The sequence below is a fragment of the Phocoena sinus genome, chromosome 17 (assembly GCF_008692025.1).
Source record: "Phocoena sinus isolate mPhoSin1 chromosome 17, mPhoSin1.pri, whole genome shotgun sequence".
NCBI lineage: Eukaryota > Metazoa > Chordata > Mammalia > Artiodactyla > Phocoenidae > Phocoena > Phocoena sinus.
In genome coordinates this window covers 21,750,622-21,768,691 of record NC_045779.1, presented here as the reverse complement: position 1 = coordinate 21,768,691, position 18,070 = coordinate 21,750,622, and the positions used below count along the sequence as shown (strand labels likewise).

The 18,070-nt window shown below is 37.2% G+C and overlaps 1 long non-coding RNA gene across 1 annotated transcript; it reads left to right on the top strand.

Moving 5' to 3' along the window:
- Nucleotides 1–2,892: 2,892 nt before the first annotated feature.
- Nucleotides 2,893–15,917, top strand: LOC116742746. Its single transcript, XR_004346557.1, has 3 exons — nucleotides 2,893–2,949; nucleotides 5,915–6,020; nucleotides 15,445–15,917. It is a non-coding gene; the product is annotated as an uncharacterized LOC116742746 (long non-coding RNA).
- The last annotated feature ends 2,153 nt before the right edge of the window (nucleotides 15,918–18,070 follow it).

Sequence of the window (18,070 nt, the reverse complement as noted above, 5' to 3'; positions counted from 1 at the left end):
TCTTTGTCTCCATTCTTTTCATGGTCCTGGATCATCTTCACTATCATTATTCTGAAATCTTTTTCTGGAAGTTGCCTATCTCCACTTCATTTAGTTGTTTTTCTCAGGTTTCATTTTGTTCTTTCATCTGGTACTTAGTCCTCTGCCTTTTCATTTTGTCTATCTTTCTGTGAGTGTGGTTTTTGTCTCACAAGCTGAAGGATTGTAGTTCTTCTTGCTTCTGCTGTCTGCTCTCTGGTGGATAAGGCTAAGAGGCTTGTGGAAGCTACCTGTTGTGAGACTGGTGGTGGGTATAGCTGGTTGTTCCTCTGGTGGGCAGGACTCAGTAAAACTTTAACCTGCTTGTCTGCTGTTGGATGGGACTACGCTCCTTCCCTGTTGGATTTTTGGCCTCGGGTGACCAAGCATTGGAGGCTACATGCTCTTTGGTTGGGCTAATGGTGGACCCCGGGAGGGCTCATGCCAAGGAGTACTTCCCAGAACTTCTGCTGCCAGTGTCCTTGTCCCCGTGGTGAGCCACAGCCAAACCCTGCCTCTGCAGGAAACCCTCCAACACTAGCAAGTAGGTCTGGTTCAGTCTCCTATAGGGTCACTGCTCCTTCCCCGTGCATCCTGATGCGCACACTACTTTGTGCCCTCCAAGAGTGGAGTCTCTGTTTCTCTCAGTCCTGTCAAAGTCTGCAATCAAATCCCTCTAGACTTCAAAGTCTAATTTTCTGGGAACTCCTCCTCCCATTGCCAGACCCCCAGTTTGGGAAGCCTCACATGGGGCTCAGAACCTTCATTCTAGTGGGTTGACTTCTGTGGTATAATTGTTCTCCACTTTGTGCGTCACTCACCCAGCAGTTATGAGATTTGATTTTATTGTCATAGCACCCATCCTACCGTCTCACTGCAGCTTCTCCTTTGTCTTTGGATGTGGGGTATCTTTTTTGGTGAGTTCCAGTGTCATCCTGTTGATGACTATTCAGCATTTAGTTGTGATTTTTGTGCTCTTGCAAGAGGGAGTGAGTGCATGTCCTTCTACTCCGTCATCTGGAACCAATCTGGGCAACTATTGCTTTAATTGTTAAAAAAATTTTTTTTCAGCAATCAAAAGACAACATAATGGATATACATTGAAAATGAAAATGCATATTTATTTAATAAAGAAGTCATTATATAATTTTTTGAACATTCAAATTGTTACATACTTAATGTGAAGGTATTAATAACATTATAGTAATGACTACATTTTTAAGGTATCCAATAAGCCACTGTAGTTTAGTTTTATTATTTCATCTTAACTACAAGGTGAGTAATAATAGTATTCTCAATGTTAATATGTGGAAATTGAGATTGATATGAATTAAGTCACCTAGGTAACAAATAGAAGATCAAGCACATGAATTCACGATGATATAGATCTGATTCTATTTCATATGCTCGGAACCCGATGGACAAGAAAGTGATTGAAGTTATTTTGAGATCTCAAAACAGTTTTGCATAATTAATTAAGTTATCCTTATTATTTATATGCATTTTATATTTCATTGTAACATATTACCATAACCCAAGACACAACTTCATATTTGCAACCTTGAAATATGGTCTTTTGGTGACTGGTGCCAGTATTTTGAAATTTAGCATCTTGAGAATCTGCGGGAGAGTAATGAGTTTAATTTTCCATAGAATCAACAGATTTCTTTGGTCAACCAACATAAATACTGAAATTTGCAAATTTCTTATAGGCTAGATCTAGCATATATTTTCTTCTCATTAGAGAAATACAAAGAGGAAGTGACTGAAATTTTTGCTTTTATAAATTCTGCCTATGGTATGCAGAAATTCTATGTGGTAATAGTACAGTTTCAGTTGTGAACTCCCATGCTTTGATATTTTAGACTGGAGTATATCTTTTGGAGCCTCGGTTAGAAATCTGAAACCCTCATTATTTCTGCATTTGTTAAACTATGTCTTTTGTTCCACTTGCAGACCAAGTAGTTGACTTTGATAAAACTTGATCTACATTCAGAGATCTGCTCTGATCTTGGCTTTCTAAATGGTTCATCCTGGGGCACCCTAGAATGTTTGAGAAGATACTTTTAACTGGCTTCTTTTTTTTTTCCTTTTAGCTAGACTGTTTTCATTTACATACCTGAAACTTTTGAATTTTACATTTGCTCTAAGACTGAAAAAGTTTTGAAAAGCTTTGCATTCATGTATTTGGCATGATTTTCATGAATTAATGCTCTTATTTCAAATGTATAATTTTATTTAATAATTTCCTATATATAGAGAGAGATCTAGATAAATGTATATCTGCATATATGTGTGTCCATGTCTTACAAGGAGAATTTGCTCTCTTAAAACAGAAATACTGGGTATGTCTTACCTATGTTTACTCACAATGTTTCATCAAGATCAGAATTTAAAAGTGATACTTCTGTATCTGTTCTCTTTGAAAATATGTTCATTGAGGGATGTAGCCTGAGGGCATCTTGAAAACAGTTTATTTTAGGATTCCACATATAAACAATTCATGGAACTAAAAAATAATCAAACTATAGTGTTATTTTTGTATTCTCAAGCTACTTTCTGAATCTCAACTTTTAATTTATTGGCATTCATGAGATAAAATTAGTGATACTAAATCATGCCTTAAACACACACACACACACACACACACACACACACTATATTTACATCATTCTTCTGTGTCTTTATATCTACTATGCATTCCACTAAAGCACCTAGAGGATAAAAATTGGAATTACTTTTCCTGAATTGTCTATCCAGCTTGCATTCTACTTTCCCAACTCTTTTGGACATTTTCAATATTTTTCAGATTCCCACCAGTACCCTGAACCCAATATGTGTCAAGTGAAATTCTTCTCTTTCTCTCTTTTTTTTAAGTGTGATCCCAGAAGTCTCACCAAGAGATGGTGTTGATTCTTCTCAGTGCAAGAGGTAAGTTGATTTCCCATGGAGTTCTCCTGTATAAATCAATATTAGGGTCTACTTGGCACATTTTGAATTTCCTTCTTTGGTTTTGGTAACAGGAACCTACCTGAATACAATTTATTTAGACTTACATGTAGAGGTGTTTATGTAAATAGACCAGTCAGATCTCATGCTCTGTGGAACATAACTGTCCAATGATACTAGTTGCTGCCCCTGTGGATTCACCACTGCAGTAACACTGAGGCCATATATTCTATGTCCTGTTCCTAGCCAATGACTGAGCACAGAGGAAGCCCTAAGGTGGACCCATTTCAGTGAAAAGCAGGGATCTTCCAAGGCACAACTTTGTCTTGAGAGCACTCAGCCACCCAACTCCAGCATTCTTCAAATTGTACTGTAATCTGCGACATGTCCTACAATAACCTTAATTCCAATCACCATTTTCTTACACAAGATTGATATTTATATCATAAGCTGAAGATTCTTTCCCCTTTCTTCTGCTGCCCCTCCATCCCACTTTCATCTCTAATCCCATTTTGACTTCAGCATCTTGGAGAACCCACACTAATGTAAATGGAAAATAGAATAGTTCAAGAAAACTGGTGTTAAAATGAGGATTTGAGATTGATTCACTATCCCCTGTGCTGGTGAAAAGTACATCATTCTGAGTAGTTTTGGGGCATAGAGAGTTCAGAGCACAAGATGATTACCCACTAACTAAATATTTCTCTGTTTAAGATCCAGGGAAATAAACTTGTGGAGGGAAATATCCTTGAAGTTGTAGGTGATTCTGGCATTTGTAAGATATGGTGGGAGCTATGACTATAAATAGAGCAGAGTTGTTTTTTACTGCTAATCTGTATTGACTCTTTGTGGAGGGACAATGAGAAACAAAGAGCAATTAGCAAGCAGTTAGAGACCTCTTTAGTAACTTACAAAAAAGCCCTTACCTCCAACAGTAAAGGCTGAGCAGTATACCGAATATCTGTCAGAGTGGAGATCAAGAGACGTTTGAATACCCTGACAAGACAGATTTGAACCTGAAAGTGTGGATAGAACTTCTGGAGGAATGTCTGAGAATATGACTCTGCAGACTCCTGAACCCTATGAGTTTAAAGAGATGTCCCACATTTTTTCATCCAAAGCTATCACTTCTCCTTTTGGAAGATGTTGCAAAAGCTTTTCTACCATAAGGGACTTGTGACCTTTCAGTAGCTTCCAATAGCACTTTTGCTGACCCACAAGCTGAGGACTTGTTTAAATCTCAGCATAACTTGGCTAAGGATATACAAGGTCTGAAAAAAGAGAAAAGAGATTACATATTGGAGAAATTGCAAAAATAGCTAGTGAGTACAAGTAGGAGTCAAGGAAGCAACCCTGGAATTGGATTTTTTTTTTTGCTCTAATAATTTTTTTTTACATCTTTATTGGAGTATAATTGCTTTACAATGGTGTGTTAGTTTCTGCTTTATAACAAAGTGAATCAGTTATACAAATACATATGTTCTCATATCTCTTCCCTCTTGCATCCACCTAGATGGGTGGGATTGGGAGGGTGGGAGGGAGGGAGACACAAGTGGAATTGGATTTTAATGGTGTTGATCAAAGGGTTTGGAGTTTAAGACTGGATAAATCATGACCCATTGACTTGGAAACACAATTTCTGGCTTTAGAATGGCTTTCTAAAGACATGGGTAAATCATCACCTTGGAGGCAAACTCTGAATGGACAGAATGCTGTCCTTCCAGATGTAGTGTATGCACTAAATCAGAGCGCATACTTTATACGGCACCATGTCCCCAGTAGTTCCAGGAAAATTGGGATGGTCAGTAGGTGTACAGAAAAGTCACCATAATGGTAGGAGTAATCAATCTTGATCAGTAAGAGGGATTAGGGTTGTTTTTACAATACACAGTCAAGGAGGAAACCATATGGAACACAGGTGACATACTTGAACACCCCTTGATACTCCCTGAACCCATGGTAATAGTGTCCAAACATACTCTGAAGACTTGACCTAAGACCTGTATAATTGACAAGAGCTCAGAACCTCAGGAATGAAAGTTTGAGTCACCTTGTCAAGATGAAGTGATGGTGCGAAACAAGGCTTCGTGAATAGTTCCATTTTTCTGCAATGTCACAGCTTTCCAAGCAAAGATTACTAGAAATCTGTGTAAAGCAGGGATCTCCAACCCCCGGGCCATGGACTGGTCCACAGCCTGTTAGGAACCAGGCCTCACAGCAGGAGCAAAACTTCATCTGATCTCCCCATCTCCCCATCGCTCGCATTACTGCCTGAACCACCCACCCCCCATCCATGAAAAAATGGTCTTCCAAGAAACCGGTCCCTGGTGCCAAAAAGGTTGGGGACCACTGGAAGGATAATTGCATGGTAAACAGGCATTGGAAATTACAGATTATGCATTGCTTAAGTGCCATTTGCTTGCATTCTAATGTAATAAATCTGGACTCTACTTTCTTATCTCCCCCAGAGCAGAGCCATTTGATTACAATTAGAAGCAGCATAAAGGGGACTTGTTTATGCTGTACAATCCAAGTCTCTCATCTCTTTCTCTCTCCTCAATTGCTCCACCTCTCAGAGAGGAGGAACATCAGAAGTGCCAGCCACCCTACATAAGCTCCAAGTCTTATCCTTTCAAAGTTCCTTTCCTGTAGTGCAACTTCTGCACATTCAGGTAATCTCTGGTCCATTTTGTCAGGTCAGTGGTATTTAGAATTGGTACTGGAGAAAGGGCAAGGATGAGTACCAGTTGTAGCCCTGAGACCACTTGCAAAGAGAGGGACTGTTATTCATCTCACTAACTTCCCACTTTTAAGGTTCTCTTTGGGAAGATAAGTCCATAGGAGCCATGGACTTATGGCTCCAAGCATCTTGGAGAAATGGATATATGTAGCACAGGGATGGACTGGGGTAACCTTAAAAACATGACACTCAGATCTCCTATTACAGGGATCATGATTGACTGATCGTTCCAGTTACTGTTACCAGCACAGGACAGAGCCTTGTGTGGCCAAGAAAGCAGGTCATTCCTGTGAATACAAGACTGCCCCAACAGGTGAGTTTGGCTCTAGGATGCCCCATTGGCTTTGCCAAACCTTTCTTGGAACTGCAATGTAGTCTGAGACTCTTCTTATTCATTCTACCTTCCTTTCCTTTGTCCTTCCATGGATATCAGATCTGCATCATGTTTTGAAGGTTCTCCTTACTTTCTCATGCTCCTAGGCATTAATAGATCTCTTGCAAGTCTGATCCCTTCTTATCATCTGCTTTTCACAAATGTAAAATGACTTAGAGTATAAATTTATGGAGCAGCTCCAGGGAATCCAACATGATCTTCTCTTATGCACCTGATGGCACTCAGGAAACATTTCTTAAACACTTTCTGAGTGAACATTTGTGGGAGTGTGCATGAGGCCAAAGATTAGCAGCCATCATTTATTGCTCTTGCTATATTACTATATTTTCATCTTTTGTACTAAGTAAATCTAGCCAGCTATTAGCCTGTATGGACAGAGGGAAGAAAAAAAAAGACTCTTTATGTTAACAGTGAGTGAAGATAGCAGTTGACTCTATAGATGGATGCTGAGAGTTGTATTCTATAAAGGAAAAAAGATTGACCCATGTGGACAATCATTTGTCACTTAGTAGCATAATGCAGAAACATTTCCCTATAAATAAATGTACACATAAGTGTAGCATTGTCAATCAATCTGCTTTTTTCTTGTTTTTAGAAAGTATAAGGGATTTCCCCTCTTTTTTGGTTGAGAGGAAAAGGAAAAGGAAAGAAGGCAAAATAAAAACCCCAAACAGTTACTAAGCAGTTGGCAGTGACTGTTTAATATTACTATGGAACAAATTATTTTGGGGGAGCTTGTAATCTACTCTGGGAATTTGTTCATAGATACATAACATACTCATGTATCTCACACTGCTGTTTATACTGAGTAAGCTATTGATTAGAACCTCCAAAATGCTCTCAAGTTTGGATACTCATTTGTGTCACTTGGGGAGTTTTTAAAATACCCATGCCTCAGCCACAGCTCTAGAGATTCTGCCTCAATTTCTCTGGATGAATCTAGGCATTAGTATTTTTAAAAGTTTCTTAGATGTTTCTAAAATGCAATCAGGATTGAAAACAATTGGTAACATGTAAGAGAGAGAGAGAGAGAGAAAGACACAGAGAGAGAGAGAAACTGAATATTCCATCCATTTTCTAGATCAGTGGAAAGTTGTATATTCACCTGAACTGTTTGCAGAGGTGACAGTAGCAATTATATTGCACTAGGAAGGGTTCAGAGGCATTTCCTTGTCATGATATTTCTTGATCGACTAGTTCACGTTACACTTTATCTCAGTCTAAAGACCCATGCCATCTCCTTTAATTGACTACATTCAAAGCCTCAGTGTTGGTCTCACTGTAACTCTGTCAGGGTCTTTCAGCCTAGATTCCTCATAGTTACAGGCTTTAAAAATTATGGCGTTTATTCATATCCTTTGAAACCATATTCTTAAGTGGTTAGTAATTTTATTTATACTTTTTTAAAGTTCTCTTTTTCAATGAAAGAAGTATCGCATTGTGTGTCAGAAGAAATTTATGGAAATAAACCTGACCAAATAGTAAGTCAATGCTCCGGATTAGACCGCAGGGCCCTTTGCTCTCCATTCTGCTGCTAACTCACTGAGGCATGAGGCTAGGATATGGCTTTGATGCCCTCCACAGCCTCTTCGGATTAATCCTTAGCCTTAATGCCTTAAGACTTAGTGAGGTGCAACATACCAATTCCCACATGTCCCGTTTCCCTTAGTGATGGGTTAGTTTTTGATTCATCATTTCTGCAAGTATCGTGTCAAACGGGTCGATAAAAGCATCAATGTTAGGACAGTTCATGTCCCGGTGGTCAGCTAGTGCCCACATGCTGAGAATTAAGCGGCGAATCACTACACAAATGTCCCAAGACATAAGAATTAGGCTGTATTGACACGTTTCTCAGATGAAGCAAAACAATAATTTCTAATCTGCTACATTCCATTGTTGGATTGCTCAGTCATTTCATAGAGACTTCTGCTAACAATTAATACAGTCATAAAAAAGGGAAAATAACAGGGGGAAACATGCACACAAATTGAAAGCAGATATCTGAATGCTGTTGTCCCACAAATTTAGATCAACCGCACGTCTGCCTGGAAACTTGTAAATAGCATTCATAAGTGATGTTATCATATAAAGTGTGGTGGGGAAATCACAATGGTGCCTATTTGTACATTCTGGAATTAATATCTATGTGCAGATAATTAAGAGAACAATAAAAATACACGAAACAAATGTACACAGGGGAAAGTAAGAACTGAACATGATCCAAATATGTCATATTGTGGAAACCTTAGGGAAATAAAGTTTTATGGGATACTGGCAGACAGCATAGCTGCTGGAACCAGGATTTTGAAGTCTTGCAGCTTGGAAATAATGCTTTCAGTTAATAAGGGTGTGTGGGTGGAATTAAACTCACCACTCCCACTATTGTAGTCAGAATTATGTGTCTCATTTCCATACACGGTCCTGAAAATAATTCTTGCAACTTCTTTTATGAGAATGCTTTTGAACAAACCATGGTAGCATCAAATGATATCAAGATAAAACTTCTGTTGCTACGTGCTCATCCTCTTACATTATAAAGGTTTAGATATACACACAGGCATCAGGAACACTCCAGTGTGTTCCAAGAGAACAGACTTTAGGCAAGTGACTCAATTTTAATTTTTGACCCAATGAAAATCCTTTGAAGACTGCCGAGGTTATTAAAAGGCAACAATACTACAACAAGTGGTGTTTTCACAAGCTAGTGTTTCCTGGTTTTAGGAATGTGTTGTGCAACAATATAGATACAAGGCCAGATATAGTCTAAGTGATTTAAATCTTTTGTTTATGTATCTCACAATATAGTGCAGCAGGCTTAGGTGGGGGGGGGGCGGGCACGTCTCACTTTTGAGGCACAATTAAATGCACATGTCGTTTTTTTTTTAACATCTTTATTGGAGTATAATTGCTTTACATTGTTGTATTAGTTTCTGCTGTATAACAAAGTGGATCAGCTATGCGTATATTTATATCACTATATCCCCTCCTTCTTGCTTCTCCCTCCCACCCTCCCTATCCTACCCCTCCAGGTGGTCACAAAGCACCGAGCTGATCTCCCTGTGCTATGTGGCTGCTTCCCACTAGCTATCTATTTTACATTTGGTAGTGCATGTATGTCAATGCCACTCTCTCACTTTTCCCCAGCTTACCCTTCCCCCTCCCCACGTCCTCAAGTCCATTCTCTACATTTGCATCTTCTTCCTGTCCTGCCCCTAGGTTTTTCAGAACCATTTTTTTTTTTTTTTTAGATTCCACATATATGTGTTAGCATATGGTATTTGTTTTTCTCTTCTGACCTACTTCACTCTGTGCACTATTCAGTGCACTTTGATTTATAACACTGTAGATTTTGAAATCAAAAAGTTTATATTATCAATTGTGTGTGTTTCTGTGTGTGTATGTGTGTGTGTGTGTGTGTGTGTGTGTTGGAGAAAAGGGAGTTCAGGTTTGTTTTAAGAAGTCTGGTATTTCTTCACAAATAAATTCCAGTGAAATTAAATCACATGATAAGTTTTATAGATAGTTTTAAAAGAAAATACAAAAAAATTAAACACAAGGAAATTTCTGGACACAGTTTCCAAATACCCAAAGATATGCAATTTCTTTTGAGAGAGATAAACAAAATGGATTAAGCTCATTGAATAGTGTAAACACAAATGTTTCTGTCACAAATTGCTTTAAAACAATACTTTCCCATGTTCACTTAACTTTGTAAAATTGTTAATAAGTAAATAAGAATAGTACTACTCTCAGTAGTGAAAAGACATTTTTAGATGCCCCTTGGTAATGGGTGCCATCAGAAAAACTAACAAGAAGAAAAAAATAAAACCAAATATATTACCCCTATAATAAATAATTTTTCTTCCATGATCTTTGTTCTATAGCATCTGATGATTAATAATAAATTGTTTTCTATGCCATCATGAGAAATACAACTTTCTCACATTCTAACAAGTCTTATTTGACTTAAAATGGAAATTTTATTATACTGGCATGTGGTATGGCCTTCAACAGACCATTAGTAGAGGCTTTATTTGTAATTAAAAAATATTTCTGTTAGTAATGGAAGGGCCATAAATAATATTTGTTTTTAGTCAAGAAAGAGGGCAGTTAGTCACCATAAGAGAAAGAATGACACATTGAAAGAAGATTTAATTCTGTAAAACCTATAGAACTTGTATGAAAATCATTATCCCCCAGCTTCTTGCTGGGAAGATTTGGAGAAACGACTTTTTGACGGTGATATTTTCTATTCTCCTGTTATTCTCAGGGTTGATAATTCTAAATAGAGGAGAGTGCTCCTTCTACCAACGACAAAACTGTGACAAAGGTGACGTGCCACCTGGTCTACATAGAGGTACACGGAGTTGCCACTTACCTGTTCTTCCTCCATCCCTGTTATGCCCTTTCTCAGCCCTGCTCCTTAAGCAAAATTGTCTCTGAAACATAAATTCATTCATCCTTCCAGGGACTAAAGGTCACTTCTCCTCTGGGCTTTTGAGATTTTAAGAAATGCACTTAGCTTATTTGGCTTAAACTAAAACCTCAAAGTGACTTTCAGAAATAAAGGGAATGTCCAAGTGAGTGTGTATATGTGTGTGTGTGTGCCTGTGTCTGTGTGTGTGTATGTATGCATGTGTTATTTTGGGCACAGTGGAAAGTTCTCTTGAGATGTAACGTGCAGTATGGAGACTACACACTATTCTTTCTCTTTAGGAGGATAGTCCTATCTTTGCGAGGTCCTCAGAGATCAAAACTGTTTCACATTCACACTATATTTTGCATCCACATTATTAGAAAACCATAACACAAATAAAGCTTTAACTATTCATAAGTGTTCTTCAAGATTTCCTTTTACTAATTAAGATCTCACAGTTGTTCCGAGAGTTACTCTTTTCCAGGGCAACTGGTATATTTCACGTGTTTAGTATTGATTTATTTTTTTTATTAGATACGTGATGTGACTGTATGTTATGCTACATTTGGCTGATATCATCCCAAGTTGTATTCATGGGGGTCACCCTCCTGATTGCATAAGGAAACCAAAATTCAGTGATAAATCAGCTTTGATAATAAAGAACACAAAGAAAGATGATAAATACAAGTATTATTATTGGGAGCTGATCATGTCATAATAAAAATAGAAGCTAAGAATCATTAACTGTTGCAGTAACTGGGGTACCTAAAACCCCTCTCCCCCAAATAAACACAACTGCTCTATAAGATGGAAACAGACTTATTCAGAATCCACAGTATATTCCTTGTCTTCAGGTGCATCCTTATCTAAAAAAGAATCTCTAAAGATTAAGAAGGACAAATTCTATATTTGATTTCAAAGCCTATTTTGAGATGTGTGCATTAATGGCTCCTTTTGAAATAAGATCAGCTACTCCCTCCCCTTCATTGCTTCTTTTAATCTGTCAAGCTCTTACCATATACTATTTTAACCAGTGGGTGAATGTAGAGGTATAGGAAATACGCATATGATATTACTTTCATAAATTCACCCATCTTGTGCAAAATAGGGTGCATAAGCAAATAATTTTATTACAAAGTGACAAGTTCTTCCAGAGGAGTAGTAAAAGGTCCTGTGAAAGCACAAAAAGGAAGATATTCTATGATATTTCAGTTGATTTTTGAAGGATCAGTAAGGATTTTTACAAGCAGAGGTAGAGATAGGACAAGTCAGGCAAATCACATAGATATCATGTTTCAAAAGCTGTAAGAACTTCATGTGGCTGGAGAATAAAGGTGAATAAGAAGGGACAGAAAAAAAGTGGTTAAAGGTAACCATGATGAGATAGGTAAGAGTCTAGATTGAACAAAACATGTCTGTGTACAAAAGTAGTTAGAACCTCACCTTACATACAAGAAAGGATTTTAAAACATAGTTGTCATATTTGTGTCTGGTGGATGTGCGTAGATGGGGAGAGGATTAGATGGGAAGAGAGGAATAGAACAATCAGTTTTGACTGAGTTGAAAACCTTACTCCTGTTTTCATGTGTGAGACCCAGCCTCGGAAGAAACTAAGTAGCAGACTGTCAAATTTGTATTGATCAAATGTGAAAGCATGCAAGATCTGCATACCCTTTGGAGTGCTGGCTGACACCGTGTCTGCCTTGCACATGGTAGAGAGTGTACAGCCAAAATATTGAGTGATTCTCATTCCTTGTGGCTCATTAAGATAAGACAAAAAGGGGTGAGACTCACATTTTCAGCTCCACATCTCTAATAGAGAAATGTCAATGGCTGGTGGCAAATTGGAATGACAAAAGATTACCCCTATTTTTTGTACTTCCAATGGAGATGCAGCGTATGATAAAAGTGTGTGTATAATCTAGTGTCAAAATCCAGAAAAATAATTCCAGACCCAGTGTAGTGATATCGTCTACAATTCTCTATGTTAGTCTGACATAAAGATTCTTTTTAGTGTCAGGGGGAGTGTCTCATGAAAAATTATAATATGTGTAATATAGAATCATCTAAAAGAAGAGGCACACTACTTCGCTAGCTGATTATTTGAAGGGATGTTTCATAAATAGACAATTTAATAGGAATGAACAAAAATCCAGTGGCTATTTGAATTATAATAGTTTCTTTTAGGGTGGAAATAGTTTAGTACGGTATGTGGCTGGCCAAGACATTGCACCTGAACTGAGTGTGTAAGCCTCTAAGTCAACTAATTCCAAAGAGGAAAAGCAGGAATATATCATTCATTCATTCATTCACTTATTTTCTACTTCCTCAGAATTGCCATTTTAAATAGCTTTACAAAGCACTGTGGATACAAAGTTAATAAAAATAATGACTCCACTCGAGGAATTTTCAGACTAGCAGAGATAAAACATAGACATGCAAATAATCCACTGTAACACAATGCAACAAGTACAATGGAAAGATGGAAACAATTCTGTCTAGGATCCTCCAGGAAGGGTTCACAGAAGTGATATCAGAGTTCTGTCTTGAAGTGTGGATGTCAGTGAGCCAGGTTTAAAGGGGAAAGTCATGCTAACAAAGAAATTACAGCTAAAAAAATGTTTCTAAGAAAAATATTTTAAAATTTTTAAGGTATAATAGAATGACACTTTCAAAAACAACAATAAACAATAGGTAACGGATACATCTGAAGTCAGTAAGCAGCTTGGAGCTCTGTCTTTTCAGGCCATGCTGGATAGTCTACTGACTGCATTTTGCCAAAATCAGTAACAAAGGAAAATCTTTCATTTCATTCAGTGGTAAAATTTCTCCTTCTAATGCCGTGGTTTTCTTCCATCATACACTCATTTTTAATAGCAGCATCATTGGAAACATTGTTTTGGATATAATTATACAAAAACACAATATTGAGAGCCTGCCAATTTTATATTTAAAATTTTAGTTTAATGGAAAATAATTACTGGACTTCAAATTTCATCTCTTGAATTAGATTCTTAGTTTTGTTTCTTAACAAGCATACGAATTCAAGCAACCTATTTACTGTGTTCTTAGAACCTTAATTTAGTAATCTTTAGAAAGGAGGTAATTTCGCTGAAATGGAAGAGACAAATGCTCACTGGATCATGCTTTACATTGAAAATGTAAAATGCTATAAATGTGAATGTGGCATTATTATAATAATGATTATCTGTGATATCAATGCTTGTCTATTGAGGTAGAGGCAGAATGAATGTCCTGTAATGAGAAATATATTCTGCTTAGCTTTGCCTTTTGGAAGAGAATGGGGGACTCTTAAGCAAACCTATCTATTTTCTTATCTTAGGCCTACTAATTATTAGTCATGTGACAATCGGCTTACCTTTCTGAATCTCAGTGTTTCTCATGTGTAAATTGTCAATGGAAATAGCTAACACCTATACATATAATATCTTTGCATTTACAATATGATTTTGCATATAATAGTTGGGTAATTTACAGCAAACATATTAAGTTAGCAATTGTATAATCCCCATGTTTCTTTATTAAAAACTGAACCTCAAAAAAAGTGTTTCACTTGTTGGAGGCCACAGTTTAACAGCTCAGGGAGAAGAACTTTTACTTCTCTCATTTGTTCTTATATCTTAGGTTCTTTTTTTTTTTAACATCTTTATTGGAGTGTAATTGTTTTACAATGGTGTGTTAGTTTCTGCTGTATAACAAAGTGAATCAACTATACATATACATATATCCCCATATATGGGGGATCTTTCATCTCCCTCCCACCCTCTCTATCCCACCCTCTAGGTGGTCACAAAGCACCGAGCTGATCTTCTTGTGCTATGCGGCTGCTTCTCACTAGCTATCTATTTTACATTTGGTGGTGTATATATGTCCATGCCACTCTCTTAGGTTCTTTTTAAATACCATGTAGTTGCCTTTCTGAATTCTAGTTGCACTACATTTCTTCAGGGCTCTGAGGAGGACCAAATGAAATAATATATTGAGTCTAATTAAATTAATGCCTGTGCATAAGGCACTGTTACTGTTTTCACACTAGAAAATGATATACTTGTGCTTATTTCCATGTATATATGAGACTTTCCATATTCACTTTAAATTATATGGTTAATATTTTATTCCCCCAAATTATAAGATAAACTAAATGTTATTCTGGGATTTTTATGCTGATGATTTTTTGTAAGTATAGAAGATTTTTATTCTATTCCAGGTACATAAGATAAGGCAGCAATGCCTTGTTAGTTTGAGTGTTTTAGGAAAGAAAAAGCCCATTCAAACCACAGTTGCTCCTAATTCACACATTTAGGCTCTGTTTGCTTAGGTTTCATTATAAGCTATGGCATCCTCAAAGAATTAGCTGTGGGCAAGGAAGAAATCTTTATTCCCTGAGAATAATCAACTGAATCACCCTGGGATAGGAAAACAGGAGTGAAACAAGGATTTGAGTACTTTCAAGCCCAGTATTAGATTTGAGGACCCTTGTCTGCCTACACTAAGGGATTTTAAACAAAAAGGTATCCATTTACCTTAAGAAGTACAAAGTTTATTTAAGAGCCCCTGATTTCTTTAGAATACGATACGAGTCTTGGCATTGAACAGAAACATGTGATTTTGCAACATGTGTCCATATGTGGTTCACGTACTCCACATGTGTTCTGTCAATGGGTCCTGTGACCTCACTGTGGATCACATGTGTTTTACATATGCTTTGTATGGTTCACATCTGTTTTAAACATTTTTTTTCCCTGACAGTAGACACTCTTGTTATATTACCATTTGCTATAATAATTAAATTCAAGGAACTGAACTTGAGAGCATTTGTGGGGGAGGGCATTTGTTAGATTTGATTTATATTTGGTGCTGTGTTGAGTGATATCCATTATAACTGCTTATCGTATCTCTTTGTAGGCATACTGTTGCTGCGTTTAACCTCACTGAAGCCAGACTAATCCAGAGATGTTCTTAGCTTCCTGTGACTCATATGAAGGTTATCATTTTAGAAGAGACCTTGAAAACATACTCTGGATTTAGGGGGGAAAAAAAATCCTGACATTTCCAAGAGGAAAAACTTTTTTAAATTTTATATTGTAGATGCAGAGCTTAAAGCATTTAAACACATACAGCAAGCAATATAATATGAATCATGTAACAAAAATTAAATTTAAGTGAAAACCTTTTGTGGTATATTGCAGTCGCAAAAGAAGATACAAAATGAATGAGGACACCTGCCTGTTTTACTTGTATCAGGAGAAAATAACATTCATTGTCATTTAATGAATTGCCTTCTGTTGTAGTACACTTAATTATTTCTTCGTTTAACCCCAAGAAGTATCTTTTTAAACTCACAGCTGTATCTGAATAGGGGCTACCAACTAAAGAGGTAAGCAATACTTTTTATTAATTACAGTGTATTTGTTTTCATCTGTCTTTACAGAACATTCTAAAATTAGACACTTGCCCCTTGGATAAAGCAATACCCAGCTTAATAAAGTCTGAGAAGCAGTGACTCTATTTTGTATCTTTTCTTGATGTGAGGATGTAATGCTCATTAATGTTAATAGTTCTTGGAAATAAATGAAGCATATTGGATTGCTGCTACCTTCTCCAAACACTAAGTAGGAACGTGTTGCCCCCCAGCCAACAAGGTACCTAATGCTTAGTTGGCCAAATGTTAAAAGAGATTTGGTGCTGTAGGCGATTAAATCCATAGTCTGCCCCTGTGGACCAGGCAGCCATAAATAAGCATTTAAAAAGAGTCTCAGCCTTTAATGAAGAACAGGGGAATTTTGATCAGTAATCAGAAACAGGTTTGGAGGTACAGGGACAGTGGCATGCGTATTTTGATTTGGTGCATAGAACATTCATTGTTTTAGAAACATTCCAAAGAATGGATCCCAGTGTACTAGTAAATGTTCAGTGGGTTTTGAACAGTTGAAGAATTTAGAGTCAGCCATCTAGAGGAAAAAGAGGCATCCTTAATTAAAAATAAATGGTATAGAATGAAATGAGACAAAGAACAGGTACACCAGAAAAAAGGAAAATGCATGAAATACGAAGTGTAGCAATTCTAATGCTTGCAGGTGTTGCATATGAATGTGTGTATATATTTAGAAAGAACTTTTAAATAAAAACGAAAACATGCTTTTATCTTATAGTTTGTAATAACAAGCACATTAATGCAGTGTATGAAATCAACCCAGCTAATGAGTCATCAGAATTCTCAGGAGGAAACACAGTTCCATTCCCATACAGTTAAATGTACTTAAAACAGACTAGAAAAACATTAAAAGCAAAGGTAGGTCAGAGGAAAAAAGTAAGCCCTGGTAACGGAAGAAACACATTTAGATGGACAAAATGAACGTGGTTTAAAATACTTCATCTTGGGGATTACTATTTTAACTAAACTGAAGAGTCAAAACTTGTCATTTGTTTTGTTTCATTTTTTTCCTTCTGCTTGGAGTCAGTAATCACTCCATACATCTTATTGTGTTTGAGCTCGAAATTCAACGAGCTGTGGATTCAGAGATACAATGTAAGGCAAACAATGTCTAAATGTGGAGGGGTGGTGGACAGTGGTACCAAGAATTGGTAAGGCTGTCCCTTTGCCTCACACCATGCAGCTGCCCGTCATACTTTCAGAGATGGTCTCTTATAGCTCTATTAATGCCTTGTTGGGTGGGGTGGACATAAAGGTATTTCTGTTATTTATCATCATGCTAACTTGTACGAGACAAATGACCAGAAGTATGATGTCAATGCATGAAAGTCATGGGCACATCCAAAACATCATGACAATGAGGAGTCTACCCTTGGATCTTATTCCCAGAGTAACCAAATCTTGACAGTGTACCTCACTGCTTCCTTGATACTCCCACTAAGTATCTAATAGTCATCTCACATTTAAACAAATTCACAGTGAGATTTCTGATTCTCTCTGGTTCCCCAAACCCCACCCATCCCACAATTTTGCCAGCTCATTAAAGTCAACTCCATCCTCCCTTATACTCATACCGAAAACACTGCAATTGTCCATAACCTCCCTGTTTCTCTCAAACCCATATCCAGTCTATGAAAAAAACACACTTGTTTCTGTCCCTAAGGGCTGTATACTCAGAATACAAATTTTTTTTACCATCTTAATCATTGTTACCCTCATCCAAGATATTATCACTTCTTGTCTGGATTATTGCAACAGCCTTCTAATTGCATTGGCTCTTGCCCTCTTTCAATCTATTTGCAACACATCAAAGACACTTTTTGTAAACCATGTTTGATGATATTTCTCTACTCCAGTTCTTCAATGTTCTCAATGCGCTGAGAGTAAAAGCCACATTTCTTACAAAAACCTGCATGATCCCATGTCTTGGAGCTTCACAATCATTCTTCTTTCCTCATTTTCTCTAGACATACTGGCTTTTGCAATGCCCTAAACACCAAGCATGACTTTGCTACAGGGTATTTGCACTTACTATTATTTTTCCTTCAAACACTCAGGGCTCATATACACCCCTGGATTATTCACTCTCTTCCTGTA